General features: G+C 35.9%; 1 long non-coding RNA gene across 5 annotated transcripts in view; it reads left to right on the top strand.

The window, feature by feature from the left end:
• The first annotated feature begins 300 nt into the window (after positions 1-300).
• The window catches only part of LOC105425598 (uncharacterized), a 98239-nt gene continuing 84610 nt past the window's right edge, over positions 301-13929 (top strand). For 3 of the 5 annotated variants that reach the window (XR_016138151.1, XR_016138149.1, XR_016138150.1), the window contains exons 1-2: positions 346-961; positions 1052-1111. This is a non-coding gene — a long non-coding RNA (uncharacterized LOC105425598). Of the gene's footprint in view, positions 962-1051; positions 1112-13929 lie in introns of all 5 variants that reach the window. The other 2 variants (XR_016138148.1, XR_016138147.1) reach the window with 2 other exon arrangements.

Genomic DNA, 13929 nt, shown 5'->3' with positions numbered 1-13929 from the left:
CGAAATTGCTCTAAGTAAAGTGCGTGACGTGTACACGCAAAACGCGCGTGACAATTCGCGGCGATCGAAATATCCTAATATCATAAATCATCCAATCGCATCAGGTAGCCCATTGATGTTTAAGGCCATTGCATGTGAACAAATTTTAGTGGTAATTGTAAGGTCGTGAGCGAATTGACCAACTATAATCGATTATTTTTAGACTGTAAGGAGAATAATTGATTCTGATTGGTCAATTTGCTTATGATCTTACGATTACGATTAAAATTTTTTCACGTGTAATGGCCTTTACCACACGGAAGTGATTATCAACCACCCCTTTGTTTCGCAATCGACGAAATGTAAGTGTAAGCTGTTGATTGGCCGAAAATCACATGATTCGTCGTGTCAATCGCTGATAGGGTGAAATCGATCGGATGATCCTGCAAGCTCTTCACAAAACTCTTGTTCAAAATTCTCGGTCACTCGACCATGCGCTTATCTCGGGAAAGGTAAATTGTGCTTGTATCGTTAGATCTATTACTCTTGTCGTATTACTCGGTAGTGAGGCTCGTGTCGTAATTTATGCTTGTTAAACTCACTCGCTTCGTGATAATATTTCATTTTAGTCGTCGCGTTTACTTTTCGGCGAAGCATTCCGAATCGTGATGAATCCGTACACGACCGCATTCAAATCCTTCCTGAATTTTATTCAATTCAAAGTTCTTTATCGCCATGTTGTGATTCGAGTACCTTCGAACTCGACAAGAATGCGAGCGTTTTCAAGAGAGCAAATTTTCGGTTACAAGAGCGTGTATCTCAGATTGACGAAGCGGCACGTAATCATTCGTAAAGTTCAATCAGTGTGCAAGAACTTGTGAACATTCTCAACCCGTTGCAAACATTCTTTCAACATCCCGTTGTGGACATTCTCTCATCACGTGGTCGCTCAATTTGTACGAAGAACTATTCTACAGTGACGGTGAGTATTTCATATTTTTCTATTTCATATTTGTTTCATACATATTTGTTATATTGAACAAATTCTATTTTATTTTTTTCATTAATAAAGAAGAGCGTCTGTTCCGTTCTACTACTTTTATCTTCTGGCGTACCACATGTTAAATTTAAAGTAAGTACAGTCAAATTATTAACTTGTTTTTTTCCACCAGTCTCGAGCATTTGATAACACTTTTCCTAAGAAACTCAAAATTTCCTTTTCTGATACAGATATCTCTGCAATACTTTTATTAAGTAGTCACATTTATAATATAAAAAAGAAAATTGATAAAAATAAAAATCGAAACAAATTCAATATAAATTGAATAAAATATGATTTATAACGTAAAGATATTAAAAACATTCTGACTCTTCATGCAATTAAAAAAATGTATTGCACATAAGAAACTTATTATTAACTTTTTTAAAATTTATAAATTTCATTGCGATTTGTGCTGTTATAAACTTTTTTAATATAAATATTTACTAAAGATTTAGTAATAACTCCATTTTTATTTAAATAGATCCTAAATCAATCGATTTTTGCAAACCACTAGATTCTTTTTCAAATTTTTTTTCAGTGTTATCTGTAAAATACATATTTTGTAAAATAAAAATAAATTAATTAAAAAATTTAAACTTAGAAAATTAGATAATAAAACTATCCTTATATTAATATTAAGAGTTGATATTCTTTTCAAAAAAAATATAAGAAAATCCAAAATATATTCATTATTATTATGATTTCTTTATTTATCTCAGATAATAAATTTGAGATAATTTATGTACACATACTCAGATAGCAAATTGCCCTCATGCTGCTGTCAATTTGTTTGAACCTATTTTGCTTAAATTGCCTTTATTATTGAAGAAAGCGGCCTCCGCTCTTGTGATATTCAAAATGAAATTCTAATGATAAATTTTGTGCATTTATTGGTTTTTTATGACCGTGATAAGCAATCAAAAGAGGTTCTGCGATATGGCTATTATTATATGAATTTCACCAAGATAGAATAGGCCATAATTGACTTTGTGAACTCTTTGCAAAAGGCAATTCATCAATATTTATATTTATTAATATAATATAATATTATTAATATTATTAATATAATATAATATAATATTATTAATTTCTATAACATCATTTATATCTTTGAAATATTCTAATCTTTCCTGTAATGCTCTTTGTAAACCATAGTAAAAGTAATTTCCCATTTGACATTCTCGAATTATCATTTTTGATGTTTCTAATAGAGTTCTAACATCAGTGGGCAAGTCACTGTGACCTTTTGTGCAAAATATGTAATAAAGCTGTTAAGGATTTAATTTTACATTACATTGTATAACCCATGTATGTAATAGTTGTTTTAAAAATTTATTTGCTTATATTAGATAAATTAAAATCTTGAATAGATACAATATTGTCGTCAGATTGTAAGTTTTGTATGTTATCTATTTTAAAAGATAAATTTATTTCACCGGCCGAGTTTTTAAAACAGATGTCATATTATTATACTTATTTTCATTGAAAGAATTCATGAAATCACTTCTTTCATTTTGCGTAGCTAATAATAAGCAACGATTTTGTTTCCTATGAGATAAATCTCGAAATTTCTTAATTTTCGGCATTGTAATAAATTCCTCACTAAATTCTGTTATTGAAAAATTAAGTATTATGAATAAAGTTTTATATCTTTTATCTTCAATATACATCATTACAGATAATCATTTTGCTTAAAAAATTGTTACAGTATCAGTCACAGCTATTTATCGTTATTTTGATTTATGACATTAAAAGAGAAAACAAAATACAAATTTTCACAAGATATATTAAAATAATTATTTTATTATTTTATTAATATTATATTAAAATAATTCTTAAAATAATGGTTACTGCTCAGTTATCAGGAACAACTAGATCTAGTGATCTGGTGGTTTCTGATAGCACATTGTAAGTAATATATCATTATAAGAATTATTTTATACTTTTTCATGATTTATTGGATAGATACTTTACTTTCTGGTATTTTTTACAAGTTTTAATATCAATTATATAAATAGATAAATAAAATCAACATATTTGATTTTATTTACCTATTTATATATCTATTTATCCAGTTATTTTTATCTCTCTTTCTTTATTTACTTATATATTACTTTATTTTATTTATACTTACTTTATATATTATTCTTTATGTTTGAAATGTATTATTTACATTGGAATGTACACGTATGTCTACTTAATTTGATCTTCGCTTAGTTATATATTCATTGTACTTTAACAAATTGTTTCTGCTTACTTACTTATCATACTGCCTAATAATTTAATCTATTTATCTTATTTGCTTTTATTTACATTTATCTTTTTATTTATTTTCGCCTAGAGATAAATTTACACACCTATATACTTTCTACATTTGTTATATTTTTATTTCTATTTAATTCAACTTCTAATTCAATTAAACTTAATCTAATTTAATTTAACTTTATTTTATTTTATTTATTTATTTCTAATTTAATTCAATTTAATTTAAATATAACTCAATTTTTAATTAAGCTATACTTTTTTATCTCTATACTATCTACTTGTAAGTGTTAATTTAACATATAGATGTAACTATAACTATTCAACTCTCTTAACTTTAATTATTTCTGCTTAGTATTAATAAAGTTAGATTTAATTTCAATTCTTCTTTATATCAGTCTTAATTTAATTTAACGTTACTCTATTCTGATTTAATTCATTTTGACTTAATTGATTCAATGCAATTTTCACTTATGCCTTCTTATTACTATACTCATTAATTCTCATTTTCTTTCTCTATTCCATTATACTTATTTATTATTATTTCTTTTGAAAAATTTGTTTCACGAGCGCCGGATAGCTATCATTATGCTATTCTTGGCTGCTCTGGATGAATATTTGTATATTGCTTATTGATTCCAATAAACACACGATAATATATTATATTATACGTTTAAATCAGATATTTGCCGAAGGTTTAAATGTAATAGATTCAACATATATCAGTTCCGTATAATTTTAGTTGTGATGTCCGGCTAATATACATTATTATAAACCTCATTTATTTGTTTTTTAACGCTATTTTCCAATCGATTAAAATCGATTAAAATATTTAACGAATAAACTATAGTGGTTAACGAAAGTATTCGAACGTTTACATTTATGATTTTTAGTACATCAAATATTTAAACAGAAATTTCTGAAACAATTTGGCGTTTATAGCAAGAGAGAAGTTCAGAGATCGTGTTAGTAAAATTAAAAAATAATTCAATTATGTATATAGGATTTACAAGATATTTATTACAAGTACGTATCATGAACGGATAATAAAAGTATTCAAAGTTGCAAATATTTTTACATTTTTATGTACTAATATTTTGTTGTACCTCCTTTGGTATTAATCAATGTTCAATCTTGATCCTGCAGTGACTTTGACTTATTGGCCTGATTTATCTGCAGGGTCGATAAGATTGATAATGTAATAAATACGTGTACATCAAGATGAACACATTAGCAATATATCTAATAACACACTAATTCTTTTTATTTGTTCTATCTTTTTTTCTTTTTGTCTAATTTATAAAGAAATGCATAAATTATATATATAATTATATATATATAAATTATATACCTTCATCATTACATTGTTTGTTCGTATCAATTTTTATATCCATGTAAACATATATTTCGTAATCTCTAACTACAGTCTTTGTTCCCTCACAATTCTGATTGACTGATTATTAATAAATGCACATAACGAGAATAAGAAAGTAGAAAATGAAAGAGTGAGTGAGATAGTATGTTTGTCACTCTTTTTTCGTTGTGTGTATTATAGAAAAAAAATGTGAAGTATGAAAGTGTCAAGACGCGCTTTTTGAACATAGAAAGATTAATAACAAAATGTATAATGATGATGATGATGATGATGATGATGATGATTTATTTAACGCACTATATCTTCTAAATGAATTACTCGAATTTAAAAAATCGAACGTAAAAATACAGGAAATTGAAAGATCTTCTTATGATGTATCATTTGATTCCCCTTCCCATTTGAAATTTTTGAAGGGTTGACATCCCCGCCTAGGGAGTTGAAGTTGGGGATGAGAATTTTATGTCAAAACATGCCCCCTCCGAATAAAAATCGACCTGTTTTTGCGTTTTTTTGAAAAATCATTTTTGTGAAAATTATTCAGTTTGTTTCGTTTTCCACCACACTGTATATGATAAGAAACTCATATATAATATAAAAGTTTATTAACATTGTACAAAATTATATATAATTATATAAATTTCATATAATTTTATATATTTTATACATTTCGATAAAATCTTATATAATTGTATATAATTATATATGAAAAATTGTTGAATTTTTTAAAAACTTTTGCAAACATCAATCATCGGTGGAGGGGATAATAAAAGGAATTTTAATCGATATCAATAATATTGATAATCGAATTATTATAGAACTACTACATTGAAAATCTGCTAAACCAAAGCGACACGGAGTTGATAATATAATTTGTTACATCCGTAGTTCTAGAGGAAAGATAATACCTTTCGTCAGGAGGAGGAGAACTCGAGTGGATGCACGGAACGACGTCGATCCGCGAGTCGAATGCGCGTTAAGGGAGCAGGAATCGGGTCAGCGTCGGTGACGTTATAACCCTTATCTGCGCCCGCGCTATCGGTGGTCCGTTTTTTGGTCAGAGAACCGAATCTCTTTTACCAGGGATGGACCTCGTGCAATCCTCAGGGAGCCGTGAATAGTTCGGGGTCAAGTTTTAGAGTAAATAAATTGAGACGGAATTTGAGTTAACTGATTTAATAATAATAATAAAAAAAAAGAATTCCAATGTTATTCGCAAATTTTATTGTACATTATTATACATTAAAGTGTTGAAATACTGGTTACAAAAAAGAAAAAATTTTTATACGTAAATTTTATTAATAATAATAAATAATAATAAATAACAAACAAACAAAAGAAAATCTGGATTTTATATACTCAATTGTTCCAATTGGGGTAAAAAATTGGTGATCGCGAGCATGTCGATGGGATCGGGTTGCAGGTGTGGCGGGGGATTAGGGTGCGCGGTGCGGAAAGCCTTGACTGGGACGAGGATCACGGGAAATATATAGGGATGGTATCAGTGATTTAGTGTTTTGAGATCTGATCCCAAAACTGACTGTCGGGTTTGAACTTTCTTTTGATGAAAAAGGTGCCAGGAGGTGGATGGGTGGGAGAGCGAAGAAATTGGCGAACGAGATTAAAGAACTTCTCCACGTCGAAGTTCTCTGGAGTGCACTATTTTTCAAAGTCGGCCGCGGAGCGGAGGGCGGTGGCGTATTGGTGTAGCGAGATGTTAGCTAGCCTCGGTTCTACTTCTATCAATTGCTCCGCGAATTCTTCGGCGTGGCAGATTTCGCGACGAATCCGCTTATTTGACTTCTCCCGACGATGTCGCAATGCCCGTTTCGTTCGTCTATTCGGGATGGCGTTCGTTTGGTTCACTATGTAAAAGAGAGTCAGATGAAAGAGAAATTGAGGAATCGAAATAAGGCAGCTTCACCGAGTTAATCAGCGGCTTGCCAGATTGGAATGTTGTGGAATCGGGGAAGGCAGCTTCATCGAGTTAATCGGCGGCTTGCCAATTTGGAATGTCGGAGTGTTTTAATGAATCAAATATGTAGAGGTCGTGAACCAAACAGCCAGTCTACCGCGGGAAAAAGTGATAAGGATGGACTTACTTTTATTGTAGCGGCCGTTAGTGATGGTCGAGAAGTGTAATGGCTAGGCTGGATCGTGGATCGAATCACAAAAAATGTAAAAATCGCGCACAAATTCTAACTGATAAAAAGATTTTCCGACAACTTTGGATGGTCCCGTCCGTGAAGGCATGGAGCGATGAGAAGCGGGAAGAGAGCGATCCGCTCCAAGTCGCGGTTTTTAAAGGATTCCGAAGGAGTGGGAATATCCGAGGGCATGATGGATTTCCGCGTTGGCTTGTCGAATGATAGTTTAGAATCACAAAAAGAGAAAAATTGTGTGAAAAAGTGAGTATAGAGGAAGGAGGGGAGCGGTGTTCTGTGAATTGTGGTTGTTTTTATATTTCCAGATTTCCTAGCGAATGATGGAATTAGTTAGTAAAAATTTTCCGCCATTCTACACCCTCAATCATTCATTGGTGTGGCCGCCAATGGCCGCTAATCGTTTCTTCTTGATTGGCGTTTCCCTTAGTTTCTCCACCAATTTGGGGAGTGTCACCCTCGAACGATCTGACGCGTTTTTTATCCATTAGGAATTTGCTTTTGTTAATATTATTTTTTTTATTGGTATGTCATAAACTTGTCGGTGCCGACAAAGCTGTTTATCCCAAGAATTTTTTTTTGATAGTGAGACATATCTCGAGAGGAATTTTTGTTTATTTATTTAGGGTTTCCTTAGATCGTTCGAAGCGCTTCGTTTACAGATTAGCAGCCGTTGTTTTTTTCCGAAAGAGAAGAATTCGTGAAGGACGTAACAAATTAATTGCATTTATTTTATATTAAAGACTTTAGCAAGATCCTGCTTGCCGAGAAAATGCCATGTTCGCGTTTCGCGTGTAGTTTGTTAGTTAACATGTATTCGGCCTATATCTATGTGATTATAAGTATACTGGATAATGTATGCAACATGTCATTTTAAGAGTGAATGAATTTTTAGTTTCAAGTGTTGAAAATAACAATTGCATTTAACCGCGAGATGATAGTTCTGCTTGCAATTTAAACGCATAAAAAAGATCAAAATAACAAATCTAACATATACATAAAGCACATTGAGAGAAAATGAAATAGTTCTGATAATTATAATTATATATTTCTGAAATTTAAGTTCCTTAAGTGTTACAAAGTAATAAGAACCAAAGTATTACTGAATATTATAAAAGTATAATAATGGCAACAATATATGTAAACTATTAATTGATAGTGAAATAGTAACTCAATTATAATTATAATTATATAAATTTCAGCAAAGAAGATATAGCATTTATATTTTTACAGTTTAGACAAATATTTTTTTGAAATAAGCCTTTTTTACAATTCTATAATATTAGAGATAATTTAAAAAAATACATTTTGACAACGTTATACAATATATATGTAGATATGTGTAAATATATAAAAGCTGTAGATGAAACAGTTAATAAGATTCAAAAATAGTTATCATATGAAGCCGTTGAGGTCATATGGACTGCGTAAATTCGCGATTTGTAACAAAGAATCCCGAGTTTAAATTTCTGGCGATTTCGTTTATTTTTCTGAATTTCTTCTATTAATTTATCTAACAATGATTTATTATAAATACTTAATAGATTTTCGATGATTTCTTTTTTTTACCGATTTGTCTGTGTTTATAAACTGTGCTTCTTCCGAATTTAGCGGTGCGTGCGTCGTGCCCTCCGAAGGGAAACTGGCCTGCTCGTATTTTCGCGGACGTTTTATATCCCGAGCCCTTCATCAAGTTATTTATATTTTCTTTGGTTTTTCTTTTAAGATTTCCATCCGATTCCTTGAGCCGCGTTTTGACTGCTTCCTTGAACGGAGTATTGTTTTCAACATCCTCTATCACGCCAATTTCGGCACGCATTCCTCTGCTTAGATAAGGAAGTACTCTTCTAAATAATCCTCCAAGAAAACTAATCCCATGACCGCGCTGATAGACTGAACCAACGAAAATTCATGGAATTCTGCCTCCCCTGCCTCCACCGTTTTGCATTTCGTAATATTCGTCATATTTCATGGAGGTTTAGTTTTTTTTTTAAACTTCGTAGACTTTCCACTGCGAATGGTAATTAACGGATACGTCTAAAGTGTAATGTTATTATCAACGTTCCGGATATGAATATTTTTTTTCCACGCTGATCTTTTATATCTATTTCAATTTTATGGAATTTCATTTGACGCAATGGAGTATATTGCAAAGTGGAGAAATATTTTACTAGATTCATCCCGTACGTGTAATTACATCCGGGTATTTCGGTTGGAACGATTCGAAAAAGCGGACTCCGCGTATTGCCGGTTATGTAAGGCTCGCAAATGTCGCAATAAACGTACATTTTATCAGGGATACCGTGCCACATGCTACAGGGTTCTGTAGTCCAGAAAGATACAGAGTGTCCATTACCGATGGCATAATCAAGTTTCAAAAACGGCTAATTCGTTAGAATTAGGTAACTTGTGACGGTAAATTGTGCCGGTATCATCGATGTTGATCCTCAATATTTGAAAAATATTAGCTGGCAGATTTATATAATGAACGAGAGTACAGTTGTCGTCACAATCGATGCTTATACGAACATTACCACCTGAGCCTTTTTGGTTCGAAAGTAAAATGTGAATCGATGTGTCTGCACTCTTTATTAATTGCGTAGATAAGTTCCTCTGTATTTTCATAAACTCCTGCCTGTAAGTGCAATTCTTTCACCGTAAACTTATCAGCATTCTTCTCATCCTTTACGCTCTTCAAATCAACAAATCTAATCTTATTATCGTTTCGACGTACGTGAAAAAGATTGGAAGGAAATTGAATCTCGCTAAGCGCGACTTCCCATTCCCCGAATAAATGTACGCCGTGAGGTAATTGCGTGGTCAAAGAAGAGCATGTATTTCCCGGGAATTCTTACTGCTATCGCCCATAAAAAATTGCTCCTCCTTGGAGATAAGTTAAACTCGAAGCGGGAATCTAACTGTCGAATTTACTGGGATATCCTTGCCAGTTAACTAACAGCTGTTTATCAGCACCGCGTCCTCTGCTTTTTATCACGCGCTCGACAATAAACTCTTTCTCCCCCAAATTTTTACTGACCCGTGCTAATTCTTGTTCATAAAAAATCTCATCGATGTGTTCACCCGATAAATCATACAATTCGTATACGCGGGGTCTTCGCCAATGAAGAACGGCAAACTCGAAATATTTTCTCGCTCCACCGCGCTTCGTATCCTTTCTCGAAAGTGGCTTTTGCTCTACTGACACGAACGAGATCATTAACATCGAATTTAGCCTTTTGTTCTACTACTTTCGACGCCCCCTTCTCTCTCTTCTTTCTACGTCGCTCCATATTTTCGCGTGCGATGCGCGCATTTTCTCTTGTAACGGTCGCCGGTTGCATTTTGATGAACGAATGACAAGTGTGATTGTAAGCGCGCAGGATATCTTGCAGCATTTCGATGTAACGTCGCGTATTTTTATGTGTAAAATAGCGCTACATTCGTTCCTTCAATGTTCTATTGAAGCGTTCAACGACGGCGGCTTTGACGTCCGGATTGTGAGTTACTCGATAACGTATGCCTCTTTCTTTTAAAAAATCTTGCATTGGTCGCACGATAAATTTTTTACTCTTGTCGATTTGTAAGTACACGGGTATTCGACCATCGCTTCTCGAAAGAATATTTTGAAAGCTCCTTGTCACGCAATTGCTCGTTTTATCTCGCAACGATTCTACCCAGACAAATTTACTAAGTACGTCGATAATCATGAGAAGATAAGAAAATCCGTCGTTGTAACTTTTGAGATTACGGAGTTCAATCAAATTAGCCACAGATCATCGATATTCGTTATGTTGTAACATAATTGCGGAAATTTTCATCTCGTCGGACGGTGCAGCGTGTACGCGTCTTGCGATTCGAGCGAGCTACTTCTTTACGAGAGAAATTCGGTTTAGTGGCACGCGACAAGTTATCCGTTGCCGAATACCCCGCATAGTGCGCTGGATCATAATATAGATTTTCAAGCCTGGTCATTTCAATTCACTCCAATCGAGTAAGCGTCTCTTTCTTGCCTGTTGAGAATCTTTCACGAAGGTTATAGGGATATCGTCTTTACGAAAACGCGGCGAAAGAAACAATGCGCACTTCGCTCGCTCTTCTTCTTCGGTCTTGCGTTTTTGTCCCTTTCTCGTGCGTCGTATCCTTTTCCTCGTCATCGTCGGCGTCGTCGTCGTTGACGTTGAAAGTTTTCTTGATATTTTTGGAGTGGAACTCGCTCGTGGTGATGATAATATCTTGACAAATGTGATTGCTAACAATTTCTTATTTCCCACGATCACGAGCTACGCATCACCATTGATGGTTGGCCTCCATCGTACACTGTAACGAGATGTCATTTCATTAAAACGCCGCCAGTTCATCCACGAGCTCCAGAAGACTCTTGTGGTAAGAGAGTAAAGCTGGCCGGATGTTAGGCCGAGGGCACGCATTTCGCGTTCGCTCTGAGAGCACAGATTCCTCGCCATGATATAGTAATGGCGGTGAAACGAACATTATTGCGAGGCACTCCTGCATGTTCTGCCACTCGATCCATTAGACATCATTAGACCGGTACTTTTCCACCTTCCGCTCATGGGACACACTCAATGCGGTTTCGCTGGAAACTACCTGCGCGTCCACGACCACTGCCTCACCACCTTTAACAACGGTCAGGTCGGGCTGTCTGCAGAGGTCGAATACGCGAGTTCCGCATCGACTTGCCATCCCTTCTGTAAGAAACCATCGACTTTACGACATAGGTCGTTATGTCGCAGGATTCTCCCTCTGTGCGTTCTGAAGCAGCGCTGAATGCAGTGCGCTGGCGTCTCCGTGTCCGGACAACTCGCACGACAGCGAACATTGCGCCCATCACGACCTCGGGAAACCCTCGCTCTTGACGGGAGGCTGTTAACCCGTACATGATGATAGTGCACGTAGTCAGCTCCGAGTATAGCATCAGCACGACACCAGCCGACACGAACTCAATTTGGACGAACCCACCTCCCTGAGTCCGCCCCCATCGCACTCGTACAACCAAGCAGTGCACTGCTGCTTTAGCTCGGCAGTTGTGGTAACTTTGTTACCATGGACGCGCATCTGATCGTCACATCAGACCATCTGCCTAGCCACGTACGTGGTTTCGGCAGCGGCGCACGCCGCGGGCAGAGTACTCCTGCACAACCGCTGCAGTCAGTTATGTTTCAGTATAGGGATGAATGTTCTTAGCAGAGGCATACTAAGCCCGCCACTCTGTATCGGCGCATGGAAGTAACCAGCAGGCACATCATGGGGCAATCGCAGCCACTGTCGCACCGCAGCGCGCAGCAGCACATCCATCTCCTTTAAGATCTTTGAGGTGATTACCCTATGATCCATCGGTGGTAATACCGTGGAAGGAGACAATCCCTTAGCAATCTCAGCCGCTGTTGCGGCTTCAGAGGTGCCTTCGTTAGTTGCCTGATGGAATTGGCTAAAGGAGGGACGTTTGCGTATTCCCTAGTGACCTTGATACATGCCTCCTAAGTAGGTCCAGACATCGACTGGGGATCTCTGCGGTATTAGCATTCCCCCCACGGTGAAGTAAGGTATCATGTCAATTTTCACCTTCTTGTCTCTGCCAGACGCCACCATCGAGAGCACGCCAGTTTTCTTTGCGTTGATAGTTAACCCATTTTGCAAAAAGGCGGCATGAAGCCGTGTCAAATTTTCCTGCAGTCCGATTTTGGTAGAGGACAGGAGCACAATATCGTCTGCGTAGCCTAATGCATTGATCAGTCTCGATTCCAATCGATAGATAACATCCCCCGAGAGAATTCCTAATGCCCGATCTACGACCAGATTGAACAGTAGGGGCGACAGCGAATCACCCTGCCTCACACCACATCCTACATGAATGGGCGACATCATTAGGCCACCAGCCGGCTGTAATACAGTCCATGCCTCTGAGTAAACGGCCCTGACATATAACCGGGGTGTTTGTCGTACGTAATAATCGCGCAAACTGACCTCTTCCTGTTGCTTTCACGGTTTTTCTTTCGCACATCGCGTCGTTTATCAGTTCCGCGATATTCGAATCTTTTATAACGTCACCATCAATAGTCGCGATTCCTTCCTCATCCCAAGTAATTCTCGCGGGTACTGCTTTATCAATCAAATGTTTCAAAAGTAAACGCGCGTTGGCACGAAAACTTTTCGGCATCTTTTCTAATATTTTTTCGACGCTTTACCGTTTGCGCTTACGCAGAGACTCAGCATGTAGTATATTACTTACTTGCTCATCAAGATGAGAAAGTTTGCTCAATGATTGTGATTCGTGCGCTGGTTCCAGCATGTCCCCTCCTGCGCATCTGAATTGTTCTCATTGGCGGCGTTACGCGTCGAATCTTCCTTTTGCGCTTTATCAAAATGGAGATATCGCCAAAGTACTTCTTTATACAATTTCCATTTCTCACCTACATCGCGCGGAGTGGAGAATTAAGAATTCTGCTCATATCGAGCAGTAACAAAAGTCGTTCCGGGTGTTTGTACGAAATTTTAAATTTTATCCATGTATCGTCTCCGAATTCTGCCGCATGGAGTTTTCATCGATGCCTATTTCCGATTGCTGATGTTATTGGAAACGATGCTGCATTCTTTCGAGATTTTCCGTAGAAATCAAGATCATCTTCTTTGTCCTTTCCATAATTAGGTTTATTCGATATCTCTCTCTCTCTCTCTCTCTCTCTCTCTTTCTCTCTTTCTCTCTCTCTGATTATTCTCTGATAATTTTCGAAAATAGGAACGAAAAGTATAGGCTCTATGAGATACGATAAAAATCCGCCTCGCTGTAGTAATAGCCTTTTCTTACTTTTCCAATTTTTTTTCGCTGTGCGACGCAAAGATGCTTTATATTATATGGTTTATATTTGTCGAGACGATTTTTTTCAGAACGTTCGAGCGGGACGTCACCCTTGAGAGTATTGAAAACATACTCACAGATACAACGAATGAATTTTTCATCCGACTGCCGTAAGAAAGAGACGCGTTGATTTTTGTTCAAATAACACAGCGCTTTGAGAAGACAGATATTTTTCTTACCGATCGATCGTTCTGCGATTTTTCTCGCATTAACCGAAGACGTTCTCTTCTTCATCGCG

Source organism: Pogonomyrmex barbatus, unplaced genomic scaffold (genome assembly GCF_055798465.1).
Source record: "Pogonomyrmex barbatus isolate J1 unplaced genomic scaffold, ASM5579846v1 scaffold12, whole genome shotgun sequence".
Taxonomy (NCBI): domain Eukaryota; kingdom Metazoa; phylum Arthropoda; class Insecta; order Hymenoptera; family Formicidae; genus Pogonomyrmex; species Pogonomyrmex barbatus.
This window is presented reverse-complemented; position numbering and strand designations above follow the sequence as displayed.